At 43.0% G+C, this 15,138-nt stretch overlaps 1 long non-coding RNA gene across 1 annotated transcript in view; it reads right to left on the reverse strand.

The window, feature by feature from the left end:
- Positions 1–481: 481 nt before the first annotated feature.
- LOC143976009 (uncharacterized) overlaps positions 482–15,138 on the reverse strand; it is a 41,156-nt gene continuing 26,499 nt past the window's right edge. Inside the window, exon 3 of the long non-coding RNA XR_013272445.1 lies at positions 482–1,208. This is a non-coding gene — a long non-coding RNA (uncharacterized LOC143976009). The remainder of the gene's footprint in view (positions 1,209–15,138) is intronic.

The raw sequence follows: 15,138 nt of genomic DNA on the forward strand, positions 1-15,138 counted from the left end.
AAATAATAAAAAACACAGTGGTGATTAAATACCACCAAAATAAAGCTCCATTTGTGTGGAAAAAAGGCCAAAAATATCATATGGGTACAGTGTTGCATGACTGAGTAACTGTCATTCAAAGTGTGAGAGTGCTGAAAGCTGAAAATTGGCCTGGTTAGGAAGGGGGTATAAGTGCCCAGTAGACAAGTGATGATGTAAAATGTGTATGGTGTGTATCCTGTATCCAGACTAGTGTGCAGTTTGACCTTTAGTACCCATGGCAGCTTTTTTCAAAGTGTTTAATTTTGCATTTATGGCAATTATGGTTGTTCTACAAAATAAATACAAAGTAAATACTTTTGGCATAAATAAGTTCTTTACTACAAAGAGTAGAGAAAATGTACTATCCTGCTCCCAGGCAGTGAAAGAGTAAAAACTATATATACAGTGAGGTGAAGAAACACGGACTTTCTCAGTATCCCCCAATAATGACTCTACGACATTGACAATATTATAGAATTTTAATAAAAATACATTTTTATTATAACAAACTCTAATTAAAATCAGCTACATAGTGTATATTATGCATCCTCAGAAGGCTCCCGTTTGATAGTGACATTGTCCCCATGAAATATAAGCAAAAAAACAACTTAGCCCTTGTACATACGGTCGGAGATTCCGTCGGAATGTGTCCGATCGGAGCGTTTTGTCAGATATTCCGACTGTGTGTGGTCTGCATCGGATTGTTTCCGTCGGAATATCCATCGTACCAACTTTTCCAACTTGCCGGAAATATTTTCCGACAAAATGCTCCGATCGGACATACTCCGATCATGTGTAGAGAATTCAGATTGGACAAAGTGCCACGCATGCTCAGATCAAAGTCCTAGACCAAAGCTATTGGCTACTAGCATGAACATAGTCCCGTCGTAACGAAATAACGTCATCACGTCGGATTTTCCGACAACTTTGTCCGACCGTGTGTATACAACAGTTTCGGACAACATCCGTCGGACAAAATCTGACGGATAAAATCCGACGGATTTGGTTGTCGGAGTCTCCGACCGTGTGTACACGGCCTAAGACTTACTTGAGCTTTAGACAATTTCTCAATGGCTTAGCAATATCAAAAAAATACATATAAACGCATGGGAGAGGATTCCACGTTGGAAGTGTCTCTACATGTTTCACGGCACAGGGCGCCTCAGGAGATGTGGAGGTCACAATATCTAAAAATAAAAATAACACAAGATACAATAACAAAACATATAAGACCTTACAGCAAAAATCATGATTGTTATAAAAGCATAAATATTGTGCATCATGCATGTCATCACTGGACTAGAGCACCGAAACTCACCGAAAAGTGTAAGGATGGTTGACCTCGTTGGCTGCCTTGCTGAGCTCCTTGCCTTGCTGATGATGACTTCATTGCTAGGTACCATTGCTAGGTAACATGCATGTGTGGTTGAGAGGCAAGGCCAGTGATGTAATGGGCACATGCATTGGTGATGGCTGTGTGCACTGGCTTGGAGTATGATAAGGGCTGCCAGCAGCGTTTATTTTGACACATGGAAAGGTACTGGTGTAGAGGGCAAGAGACGTAACTCATTAGTTTGTTTTGATCCATTCATCCCCCTTCCTGAAGTTTGTGTGTGTTTTTTGGCACATTTTTTCGGGAGGTATATCTGTTAGTGATACGACTAGATGGTTCTATAGCGTTTGGGAGTGTTGAGTCTTGTAGTGTGTACAGCCCTCCCATCCAAGCATTTGGGCTAATGGTCCTCCTCTCTGCTTTTTGTTATAGATTGTTTTAAGCAACATCTAGATGGCCCCCATGAATGCACACATAGTTACATAGTTACATAGTAGGTGAAGTTGAAAAAAGACACAAGTCCATCAAGTCCAACCTATGGGCGTGATTATAAGTCAGTATTACATTGTATATCCCTGTATGTTTTGGTCATTCAGGTGCTTATCTAATAATTTTTTTAAACTATCGATGCCCCCCGCTGAGACCACCGCCTGTGGAAGGGAATTTAACATCCTGGCCGCTCTTACTGTAAAAAACCCTCTACGTAGTTTATGGGTAAACCTCTTTTCTTCTCATTTTAATGAGTGGCCATATGTCTTGTTAAACTCCCTTCTGCAAAAAAAGTTTTATCCCTATTATGGGATACGGTAGTATACCAGTACGGCATTTGTAAATTTAAATCATATCCCCTCTCAAGTGTCTATTCTCCAGAGAGAACAAGTTCAGTGCTCATTTCTTCATAAATAATATCCTCCAGGCCCTTTATTAGCTTTGTTGCCCTTCTTTTTACTCGCTCCATTTCCAGTACATCCTTCCTGAGGACTGGTGCCCAGAACTGGACAGCATACTCTAGGTGCGGCCGGACCTGAGTCTTGTAGACTGGGAGAATTATTGCTTTATCCCTGGAGTTAATCCCTTTTTTAATGCATGTCAATATTCTGTTTGCTTTGCTAGCAGCAGCTTGCTGAGCCTATTATCTACTAGGAACCCCAGGTCCTTTTCCATCCTAGATTCCCCCAGAGGTTCTCCCACTAGTGTATAGATTTCCTTCATATTTTTGCCACCCAAATGCATTATTTTACATTTTTCTACATTAAACCTAATTTAGCTTAGTATCATCCGCAAATACAGAGATTGAACTGTTTACCCCATCCTCCAGGTCGTTTATGAATAAATTAAATAGGATTGGTCCCAGCATAGAACTCTTTGGGACCCCACTACCCACCCCTGACCATTCAGAATATTCCCCATTTATCACCACCCTCTGAACTCGCCAGTTTTCAATCCATGTACTCACCCTATGGTCCATGCCAACATACCTTATTTTGTACAGTAAACATTTACAGGGAACTGTGTCAAATGATTTTGCAAAGTCCAGACACACCACATCTACGGGCCTTCCTTTATCTAGATGGCAACTCACTTCCTCCTAGAAGGTTAATAGATTGGTTTAGCAAGCACGATTCTTCATGAATCCATGCTGATTACTGCTAATGATATAGTTTTCATTACTAAAATCTTGTATATAGTCCCTTTTTATCCCCTCCAAGAGCTTGCATACTATTGATGTTAGGCTAACTGGTCTGTAATTCCCATGGATGTATTTTGGGCCCTTTTTAAATATTGGTGCTACATTGGCTTTTTGCTGGTACCATTCAGTCAGTAGACTTTCAGTAAAAATTAGGAACCATGGTCTGGCAATTATTTGACTGAGTTCCCTAAGTACTCTTGGGTGCATGCCATCCAGTCCCGTTGATTTATTAATGTTAAGTTTCCCAAGTCTAATTCTAAGGCTGGATTCACACCTATGCATTTTTTGTGCTTTATGCATTTTGCAGATTTGCACTACAGTCCATTTACCATGGTTTCCTATGGAACACTTTCTGTATTGCAAATCTGCAAAATGCAAAAAGCACTAAAAATGCATAGGTGTGAATCCAGCCTAATTCTGTCCTCTGTTAGCTATGAGGGTGCTTCCTGTGATGTGCCATGAGGATAAGCACCACAATTTTGGTTACTAAAGCCTCCCGATTCCCTTGTGAAGACTGAGGAGAAAATATTCAATACCTTCGACATCTCCCCATCCTTTGTAACCAGATGTCCTTCCTCATTCTTTATGGGGCCAATATGGTCTGTCCTCCCTTTTTTTACTGTTTACATACTTAAAGTGGGATGCCCCCTAAAAAAAAAATTAAAAGTCAGCAGCTACAAATACTGCAGCTGCTGACTTTTAATAATCGGACACTTACCTATCCCAGGGTCCAGCGATTCGGGGGAACGAAGCCCCCCTTGTTCCCTGCTCCGCTTGTGGCGCCAGCATTCTTACTGTGGGCACCCGGCTGTGGCTTCACAGCTGGGCACCCACTGCGCATGTGCGCCGTGATACGCCACACAGTAATCTGGGACACGTGACAGGTCTCAGATGATTGTGCGCCACCGAGGGGAAGTGATGTCACCAGCCCAGGCACTGAAGGAGGCAGACTACAAGGGACCCCCTAGCAACAGGCATTTAGAGGTGAGTAAAAAAAAAAAATTCCAATTATTTTTATTTTTTTATGACTGTTAAGCAATTTTCAATTTTTTTTTGGTGGCAACACCACTTTAAAGAATTTCTTGGGATTTTTTTTGCTCTCCTCCGCTATGTGTCTTTCACGTTCTATCTTAGTATCCTAACTGCACCATTACATTTCTTGTTGAATTCTTTATAAAGTCTGAATGCTGATGATGATCCCTCAACCTTTTATTTTTTGAAGGCCTTCTCCTTTGCTTTTATATGCATTTTAACATTGTAGTTAAGCCATCCTGGACTTTTGTTCACTCTTTTAAATGTATTACCTAATGGGATGCACTGGCTAATGCCCTTATTTAATATGCACTTAAAGCGAGCCCATCTCTCCACCGTGTTCTTTATTCCTAAGATTTTATCCCAATTTATTTCTTCTAGCAAGGTTCGTAGTTTAGGGAAGTTGGCTCTTTTGAAATTTAGTGTCTTTGTATTCCCCTTATGTCTCCTATTTTTGTGATTTATACTGAAGCCAATTGACCTGTGATTTCTGTTTCCTAAATTGCCCCATATTTCCACATCTGTGATCAGGTCTGTATTGTTGGTAATCAGTAGATCTAGTAACGCTTTGTTTGTAGTTGCTACATCAACCATCGGACCCATGAAATTGTCCTGCAAGACATATAGGAACTGGTGAGCCTTAGACAAATGCGTGGTTCCCTTTGCCCAGTCTATATCTGGATAATTAAAATCCCTATGTCAAAGGACATACAGATTAAGGGCCTGTCACTGTCGGTGCTTCCCTGTGCGCCTACGGGGCAGAATGGCACAACGGCGCACACAGGTGCGCAATGCGGCGGGTTTGTGCATACGGGTTCGCGAATTAGCGGGTCCGCGCACACACAGTACTGCAGGTTGACACATGCATGTGCGCGATGTGGCGCAACAATGGGCATGCATGCGCACGGCTACGCGCACAACGCAATGAACCCTACACTGTGGGGAAGCGGGCCACTTTCTATGCAGCTTCCCTGTGAGACCCAGTAAGTGCCAACCTCATGTTGCTGTAAATTCTAAAATTGCGGGTTCTACTCAGTCTCATCTTGTCCTCCCAGTTTCATTACAGGAGGCGGAAGAGGAGGTTCGGCTGGGAGCCATCATTGACTCTGGGGCCTGCAGTTGTTTCATGAATGTAACATTAGCTCGGAAACTGCACATTCCTCTCTGCGCTAAGTAACAACATCTTCAAATCCACCTGGCTGATGGTTCCTTACCCTGCTCAGGTCCAGTGACCCAGGAAACAAAATCTATCCTGACATCTACAGACTCTGGTCATCACAAATTTCTTCGCTTTGACATCATTAATTCCCCTATGTTTCCAATCATCCTTGGGTACCCATGGCTGCAAGCCCACGGTCCACGGATTAACTAGAACAAGAAAGAAGTACTCTTTTCCTCTGTCTATTGTTCGCAATTGCCGACCTCCAACAAGTCCACCTCCTGCCTAACTATACAGACAAGTCCTGATAACCTTCAACATGTCCCTATAGCCTTTCATGATTTTCTGGACATTTTTGACAAAAATAAGGCCTGCCGCCCCATCGGCCCTATGATTGCCCGATTGATCACTACCCGGTTCCGAAATTCAGTTTGGCCGGATTTTTCCATTATCAGATACTGAATTGGAAGCTCTACGCTCCTATATAGATGAAAACCTGGAAAAGGGATTAATTTGTTGAAAAAAAAGGATGGTTCTCTCAGGCCTTGTGTGGATTACAGGGAACTAAATAAAATCACTATCAAGAACAGATACCCGCTTCCTCTCATCCCTGAACTTTTTCAACATCTAAGAACTGCCCAAAAATTCACTGAATTGGATTTTTGGGAAGCATATAATTTAGTCCGAATCTGTGATGGGAATGAGTGGAAAACAGTCTTCAGGTCCAGATTTGAACATTTTGAGTATCTAGTGATGCCCTTCGGGCTCTGCAATGCCCCAGCCATGTTCCAGCACCTGGTTAATGATATCTTCCATGAGTATTTAGACAATTTCGTGATTGTATATCCTGATAATATTCTGATTTTCTCCAAATCACTAGAGCTGCACCGTATCCACGTCAAGAAGCTCCTCCTCGTCCTCAGAGAACACAGGCTCTACTTAAAAGGGGAAAAATGCGAATTTGGAAGAGACACCATCCAGTTCTTCAGGTTCATCATCTCTACAGGAGGAATCGCAATGGATCCACAAAAGGTCAAAGTCATCCAGGAGTGGCCAGCCCCTTCAGACAAGAAAGCAGTACAGCGATTTGCTGACTTCGCCAATTTTTATCGCAGGTTCATTAAGGGGTTCTCTGTGATCATTTCCCCCATCACTCAACTGACTCAACAGCAAGTTAAATTCCAATGGTCCCAGCAAGCCCAGGAAGCCTTTGATGAATTAAAGAGACTTTTTATGTCAGCCCCCATCCTTCGACACCCGGATCCAAGTCTTCCTTATGTATTGGAAGTAGACGCATCCGAGTCCACAACAGGGGGCTATTCTTTCCCAAAGAAGTGGTCCAAAGGCTCTTCTTCACCCAGTCGCCTTCGCTTCTCGGAAACTCAGTCCTCCGGAGAAGAATTATGATGTTGCAGACCGAGAACTCGCTATAAAATTTGCTCTGGAAGAATGGAGATACCTGCTGGAGGGTGCGTCCCAGCCCATCATGATCTTTACAGACCACAGGAACCTGGAGTACCTTCGAGCTGCTAAACGCCTCAGACCCCGACAAGAACGTTGGGCCCTCTTTTTCTCCAGATTCAATTTCCATATCACTTACCACCCTGGTTCTAAGAATGGGAAAGCAGACGCACTCTCCCAAATGTTTCCAGAAGCTGATGAACCATCTGAACCCGCAACTATTCTATCCCCGCATAACTTTCTCCAAATCATCCAACCTGATCTGGAAACAGCCATTAAGCAAGCTACCGATCAATTCCCTGAAACTGCAGTATCCTCCTGGGAAAGGAGAGATGGCTTACTATGGGCACACAGCAAAGTATTTATTCCTCCTTCAGTAAGACTTCAGATTTTACAGACTTTTCACAATCACAAGATGGCAGGACATTTTGGGATCCAGAAAACTGCCGATCTGATCAACCGCTCTTTCTGGTGGCTGGGTTGGAGGCAGAATTGCAAGAACTATGTCCAGTCTTGTGTCATTTGCCAACGCAACAAGGGATCGAACACCAAAGCCTGGGGAATTTTGAGATCTTTGCCTGTTCCTGAACGCCCCTGGAAGGAAATCTGTATGGATTTCATTGTTGATCTGCCACCCCCTGACAAGTTTACCACGATCCTAGTAGTAGTGGATCGCCTCTCAAAAATTGCACATTTCTCCCCATGCTTGGCACTCCTTCGGCTGAAGCTACAGCAAGTATCTTCATAATGGTGTCCCCTTCAACATCGTGTCTGATAGAGGAATCCAATTCACCTCCAAGTTCTGGAAGGACCTCTGCAAGGCTCTAGAGATCAAAACCTCGCTATCCTCGGCATATCACCTGCAAAGCAACGGTCAAACAGAAAGAACAAATCAAACGTTAGAGCAATACCTTCGTTGTTTCTGCTCCTGTTCCCAAGATAATTGGTCCACTCTCCTGCCCTGCGCGGAATTCGCTTACAATAACTTCATACACTCCGCCACCAACCAAACACCCTTTTGAGCCAATTACGGCTTTCACCCTTCCTTCCTGCCAGATTCCGTTCCCGTAGTCTCCACTCCCGCAGTTCAAGAACGGGTTAAATCAATCCGGGACAATTTCCTACAGATCCAAGAGGCTATGAAAAAAGGGATTATGAGGAATACTACAATAGAGGAAGAAAGAACTGCCTGAGTTTTAAGAACGGAGAGAAAGTGTGGTTATCCACTATTAACCTAAAATTACCATACCCTCATAGCTCAGTCCTAAATTCATCGGTCCTTTTGAGATCAAGAAAATGGAAAACCCAGTGGCCTTTGAACTTGCCTTACCCAGTTCATACAGGATTCACCCGGTGTTCCATGCATCCCTGTTGAAACCAGTAGTTCCAAGTTCCTTCGCCGGAGGAGAAGTAGCCCCACCTCCACCAGTCGAAGTCGAAGGTGAGGAAGAATTTTGAGGTGGAGGCAATAGTGGACTGCAGAAAAAGGGGGAGACAGACCCAGTACCTGGTAAAGTGGAAGGGGTATCCCCCTGAAGACAACTCTTGGGAACCCTCCAGTAACATCCATGCTCCCCGCTTATTACGGGATTTCCACTGGAGGCATCCTTGACTACCAGCCAGATTGGGCATTCAGAGGTTGCCCCTTGGGGGGGCACTGTCAGAGGACATACAAACTATGGGCCTGTCAGCGCCAGTGCTTCCTGTGCGCCTGGGGGGCAGAATGGCACAACGGCACACACGGGTGCGCGATGCGGCGGGTTTGCAGATACGAACGCGTGAATTAGTGAGTCTGCACGCACACAGTACTGCGGATTGGCTCACACATTTGCGTGATGCAGCTCAACGACGGGTGCACATGCACGCGGCTATGCGCATGGCTACGCGCACAACGTGATGCCCCTGACAGGCCTATAAAAGGCAACAGTGTGCTCAGTATCATTGCTGGTTTGTCTCTTCAGCTCCAGTGTTCCTATGTTCCTGTGCCTTGTTTCCTGTGCCTACCAGTTGTGACCTGAATTGAAGAGGGGGATAAGACCCCCGAAGTCGGAAGAAGAGAAGGCGGCGGTGACAGAAGACTGGGCCAATGCTAGTAAAAGAGCTGGAAGAAGAAAGCGGAGGCCCGGCAATAAGAACCGAAGAGGGGGACAAGACCCCCGAAGAGGGGGACAAGACCCTGAAGTTGGAAGAAGACCCCCAGGCGGCGGCGGTGATGAAGAAGAAAGCCGGGCTCCTCCACTAGTAAAAGAGCTAGCAAAAGAGCAGAAGATAGTGGAGGAGTCCAGCGAGAAGACCCCCCAAGATGGAAGACCACAGGAGCTGTCCAATAAATTATTTTAAAAACATGTGTTGTGTTTTTTTATTTACACTTTTTTTCACCAGGTGAATGGGTAGGGGGATTCCGATAAGCCCCCCCGCCTGCAGACCCCGACAACCAACGGCCAGGAACAAAAAGTCCGCCGGAGTCCACACATGGGCGGATTGTTCAGCGGACTTGGTCCGGCCGATCGTGTGTACGGGGCATTAGTCAACCTACCACTAATGCACCCAATACTACCCTCTGGAATATGTTACGCACTGACTATCTCTACCTCTGGACCCTCCAGCCATCGCCTAGTTTAAAAATCCCTCTAACTTTTTGGCCATCTTTACTCCCAGCAGATCGGCACCCTCCTCATTTAGGTGTAGTCTGTCCCTTCTATAGTACTGGTGACAGACTGAGAAGTCGTCCCAGTCCTCCAGGAACCCAAACCCCTCCTTACTACAGCAGCTCCTCAGCCACTTGTTTACACACATGTATGCATAGTTTGATGCTCCCTTTTTTAAAGTGGATGTAAACACTCACATATACCCAGTGAAGGGAACAGCTGCAGATTAAACAAATCTCCCTACATAAGTTTTACATGTACAGTGCCTTGCGAAAGTATTCGGCCCCCTTGAACTTTTCAAACTTTTGCCACATTTCAGGCTTCAAACATAAAGATATAAAATTTAATTTTTTTTGAAGAATCACCAACAAGTGGGACACAATTGTGAAGTGGAATGAAATCTATTGGATAATTTAAACTTTTTTAGCAAATAAAAAACTGAAAAGTGGTGCGTGCAAAATTATTCGGCCCCTTTACTTTCAGTGCAGCAAACTCACTCCAGAAGTTCAGCGAGGATCTCTGAATGATCCAATGTTGTCCTAAATGACTGATGGTGATAAATAGAATCCACCTGTGTGTAATCAAGTCTCTGTATAAATGCACCTGCTCTGTGATAGTCTCAGGGTTCTGTTGAAAGCGCAGAGAGCATCATGAAGACCAAGGAACACACCAGGCAGGTCCATAATACTGTTGTGGAGAAGTTTAAAGCTGGATTTGGATACAAAAAGATTTCCCAAGCTTTAAACATCCCAAGGAGCACTGTGCAAGCGATCATTTTGAAATGGAAGGAGTATCAGACCACTGCAAATCTACCAAGACCTGGCCGTCCCTCTAAACTTTCAGCTCAGACAAGGAGAAGACTGATCAGAGATGCAGCCAAGAGGCCCATGATCACTCTGGATGAACTGCAGAGAACTACAGCTGAGGTGGGAGAGTCTGTCCATAGGACAACAATCAGTCGTACACTGCACAAATCTGGCCTTTATGGAAGAGTGGCAAGAAGAAAGCTATTTCTCAAAGATATCCATAAAAAGTCTCGTCTAAAGTTTGCCACAAGCCACCTGGGAGACACACCAAACATGTGGAAGAAGGTGCTCTGGTCAGATGAAACCAAAATCAAACTTTTTTCCCACAATGCAAAACGATATGTTTGGCGTAAAAGCAACACAGCTCATCACCCTCAACACACCATCCCCACTGTCAAACATGGTGGTGGCAGCATCATGGTTTGGGTCTGATTTTCTTCAGCAGGGACAGGGAAGATGGTTAAAATTGAGGGGAAGATGGATGCAGCCAAATACAGGACCATTCTGGATGAAAACCTGTTGGAGTCTGCAAAAGACCTGAAACTGGGACGGAGATTTATCTTCCAACAAGACAATGATCCCAAACATACAGCAAAATCTACAAAGGAATGGTTCACAAATAAACGTATCCAGGTGTTAGAATGGCCAAGTCAAAGTCCACACCTGAATCCAATCGAGAATCTGTGGAAAGAGCTGAAAACTCTCCATCCAACCTCACTGAGCTCAAGCTGTTTTGCAAGGAAGAATGGGCAAGAATTTCAGTCTCTCGATGTGCAAAACTGATAGAGACATACCCCAAGCGACTTGTAGCTGTAATCGCAGGAAAAGGTGGCTCTACAAAGTATTAACGCAAGGGGGCCGAATAATTTTGCACGCCCCACTTTTCATTTTTTTATTAGTTAAAAAAGTTTCAAAAATCCAATAGATTTCGTTCCACTTCACAATTGTGTCCCACTTGTTGGTGATTCTTCACAAAAAATTTAAATTTTATATCTTTATGTTTGAAGCCTGAAATGTGGCAAAAGGTTGAAAAGTTCAAGGGGGCCGAATACTTTCGCAAGGCACTGTATATCTGCTGTCTTCATCTATATATACTGTTTAGAAAGTGCACATCATGTTAGGAGATTTTCTCTTCCTGGTTAACACTGCAGTGAAGCCTTGGCATACAGCCAAGACAGCCGATTGGAGGAAAGGCGCACACACCCTCTCCTCACAGGTAGAGACTTTCAGCTCTGTCCCTTGAATAGTTCAATGCACTGCTAATCTATTAATAGCATCCTCCCCAACACAAAACTCTGGCTGATTTTATCATATGTGACGGAGAACTTGTCAGGAGTTATCAGGCCGATAACAGAAGAACGGAGTAGGAGACGGCAAGCCTGTAATTTAAAGGCTATAATTAGGCTTACCTGTAGCTGCACTGGATATCTCCTAAACCGTGCAGGTTTAGGAGATATCCAGTGCAGCTACAGGTAAGCCTAATTATAGCCTTTAAATATCCCTGTATTTGCATGTGCATGTGGCACATGCGCACTTAAGGCAGCTAAAGCAACGGCACATATGTACCGTTGCTTCAGTTTGTACTGTGCCGTTCCTGGTGGGAGTGATGTCATCATGGCTCCGGGCAATCACATTGTTGGAACCGCGATACCCGGAAGTAACCTCCGGGAAAGATGTCGCCGGCCGGAGGGGGAGACGAGGATGGCTGCAGAGGCTTCGTTCTCGGGTAAGTAATTCATAATGAGCTAGTATGCCTTTTTTTTTTTGAGCTAGTATGCCTTTATCTTGCAGAGTGTTTTTTTTTTTTTCATATGGGTTTACAACCACTTTAAGTACCATGATATTGATTTGAAACATCTGATACTAAATTTTCGCTGCTTCCATGGGTTCGTCACCCATGCTCCAATGATACATCCCTATTGGTAATTGTGCTGACTACTTTCTAGCATTATCGTTGCTCTGCAGTATGCGTCCATATATTTCAGGTAATATATGTTTAACAGAATAACTGGGAACTCCTTTTGTATATGTGTTTTTCTTGTTGATTTCCAGGTTTTAGCCGTTCTCTTTTGGCCTTTGTTTGCTCCCATACCTGCTGTGGTGAGAGATATGGTGACTTTTGTGGAATTCTGGATCGGGTTAACCATTCTTCCACTTTTCAGTGAGTTATGGCACTCCATTCCAGTGATGACATGCGTGAAGCACAATATTTATGCTTTTACAACAATCATGATTGTTATCAATAAAACAATAAAAATTTAGAACTTATAGGGCTGGTTCTGGGTATTTTAATAACAATAGAAAAGTGTTTATTCCTGACTTGTTTATATTTATACCATTGTATTCAATATTCATTAACTTCATAAAACATCATCGTGAAGCTGCAATCTAGTATCACACCCAGCTCTTTATCAAACATGTGTTTTCGTTTTTTGTTTCTTTTTTTAAGCATGAGCTAAACATTTTTGTGTTCTGTTATCTATGATGAATAGTGTGTCAATCCCACACAAGCCAATTTCAATATCCTGTTGAAGAGAACATAAAAAACTGTGAATTCCCAGACTGATGACTGTTTCCTATCTGCAGAGACATTTGGGTGTTGTTTTTATGCAAGTTACATCTACTTTTATGGATATGTCACACAAACAACAGTATAACATTGCTTTATGAATCAAATTGTAGGAAGTGGTAATGATAATTGTCAGGATGATGATGAAAATTTAAATAACCATTATGATGGGCATTTGTATATTACATGAGACTGTTTTACCATGGAGAAAACAGCTCTTCTACATGTTGGATATACTGTATCAGGTATTCTATCTTGTGATCTATTTTTTAAGTTCTTTTTTTACACTTTTCAAAGAATGCATTTAGAACGAAAATCAAACATTTGTATCAACTAATTTATCTCCCTATTCTAATTAATGTCTGGCAATATTACTTTTATTGAAAAAATGAGACATACCGTAATTAAAGTATATATAACGTAACTGTAAAGTGTTATCAATATCGCAAGGTAATACTGACTAAATACAATTGTGATCTTCTTTCTTTTCCATTTCCAAGCATGTTTCACAATTTGTTTCTTATATACCAACAATTTCCACTGTTTTAAAACTCACAAGTTATAAAGTGAGTAACTGCTTCTAGTGAAACCTCTTCTGCAGTGGGTTCTTCATAACCGCAGGCAACTGCCTGGCTGTCTTCAGTCTTCAGACATATTGAGAGTTAACAGCAGCTGGTACAAATGGGAAAGCCTGCATGGCTCATTTACCCCCTTCTGCCCTCTCTGCCATTTATATTGCTCATATTACTACTTTCCCACAATGCATCACATTCTGTGAATGAGGGGTGGATATTCTTTCTTCCAACTGCTTCTCCTCAATTCCCAGAAGTTGTATTGCATTATGGGAATTTAGCAGTGCCAGTATTGTGAATGGTGGAAAGGGCACACGGAGGCAGGGAACTGGTACAACTTTTCTAAGTAGCAGCTGCTTGCAGGTAATGGGATACATATTTTTACACATAAGTGTGTTTGCTGCTGAATCTCACAACACCCCAAAAATGTAACCTTTAGCTTTAATTCTGGACTACTTTAAATATACCATATACTCACCCAATATGGCTTTTGGACAAGACCCTAAAATGGGATGGCACCTCTAACTTTTCAAAATGAATAAAAAGGGTCACTGTGCAAAAGAAGCCCAAATAATGCTCATATAGTGTAGAAGTTTATTAACCACTTGCTTACTGGGCACTTAAAACCCCCTCCTGCCCAGACCAATATTTAGCTTTCAACGCTGTCACACTTTGAATGACAATTGCGCGATCATGCTACACTGTACTCAAATTAAATTTTTATAATTTTTTTTACACAAATGGAGCTTTCTTTTGGTGGTATTTAATCACCACTTGGATTTTTTTTTTTTGCTAAACAAACAAAAAAAGACAAAACATTTTGAAAACAAAAAACAAATATGTTTCATAGTTTGTTATTCAATTTTGCAAACAGGTAATTTTTTTCCTTCATTGATATTCACTGATGAGGCTGCACTGATAGGCACTGATGGGCTGCACTGATAGGCACAGATAAGGTGACACTGATAGGCACAAATAAGGTGACACTGATGGGCACTGATGGGCAATGGTAGGTGGTATTGATAGGCAGCACTGGTGATGAGGCACTGATTGGTGACATTTATAGGTGGCACTGTGGGCACTTATAGGTGAAACTGTGGGCACTGATGGGTGGTAATGTAGGCACTGGTAGGTGGCATTGGTGGGCACTGGTAGGCGGCACTGTTGTGCACTGGTAGCTGGCACAGGTGGGCACAGAAGCCTCTGCAGAGGCTAAGCACAAACGGGACTGATGTTCCTCTCACAGCCACTGGTGATCGGCTTTTTTAAAATAGCCGATTACCATCTCTGTTTACATCACATGATCAGCTGTCATTGGCTGACAGCTGATCACATGGTAAGGGGTCAGGATCGATCTGTGATCAGCCGTGTCTTGTAGACTAGCTGATCACAGAGCAAACCACGTGCGCCCTACAGGGGGCGTGCAGGCCACTCAAGCAGGGGAGGATGTCTATGGATGCCTTCCCGGCAAAGTAGGTCCGCGCCGTAGCCATAGTTACATAGTTACATAGTAGGTGAGGTTGAAAAAAGACACAAGTCCATCAAGTCCAACCTATGGGTGTGATTATATGTCAATATTACATTGTATATCCCTGTATGTTGTGGTCGTTCAGGTGCTTATCTAATAGTTTCTTGAAACTTTCATTGCCCCTCGCTGAGACCACCGCCTGTGGAAGGGAATTCCACATCCTTGCCACTCTTACAGTAAAGAACCCTCTACAAAGTTTAAGGTTAAACCACTTTTCTTCTAATTTTAATGAGTGACCATGAGTCTTGTTAAACTCTCTTTTGTGAAAAAAGTTTTATCCCTATTATGGGGTCAATAGTATGGCATTTGTATATTGAAA

The sequence above is a fragment of the Lithobates pipiens genome, unplaced genomic scaffold (genome assembly GCF_037356315.1).
Source record: "Lithobates pipiens isolate NorthernLeopardFrog02 unplaced genomic scaffold, aLitPip1_a1.2 Scaffold_13, whole genome shotgun sequence".
Classification (NCBI taxonomy): Eukaryota; Metazoa; Chordata; class Amphibia; order Anura; family Ranidae; genus Lithobates; species Lithobates pipiens.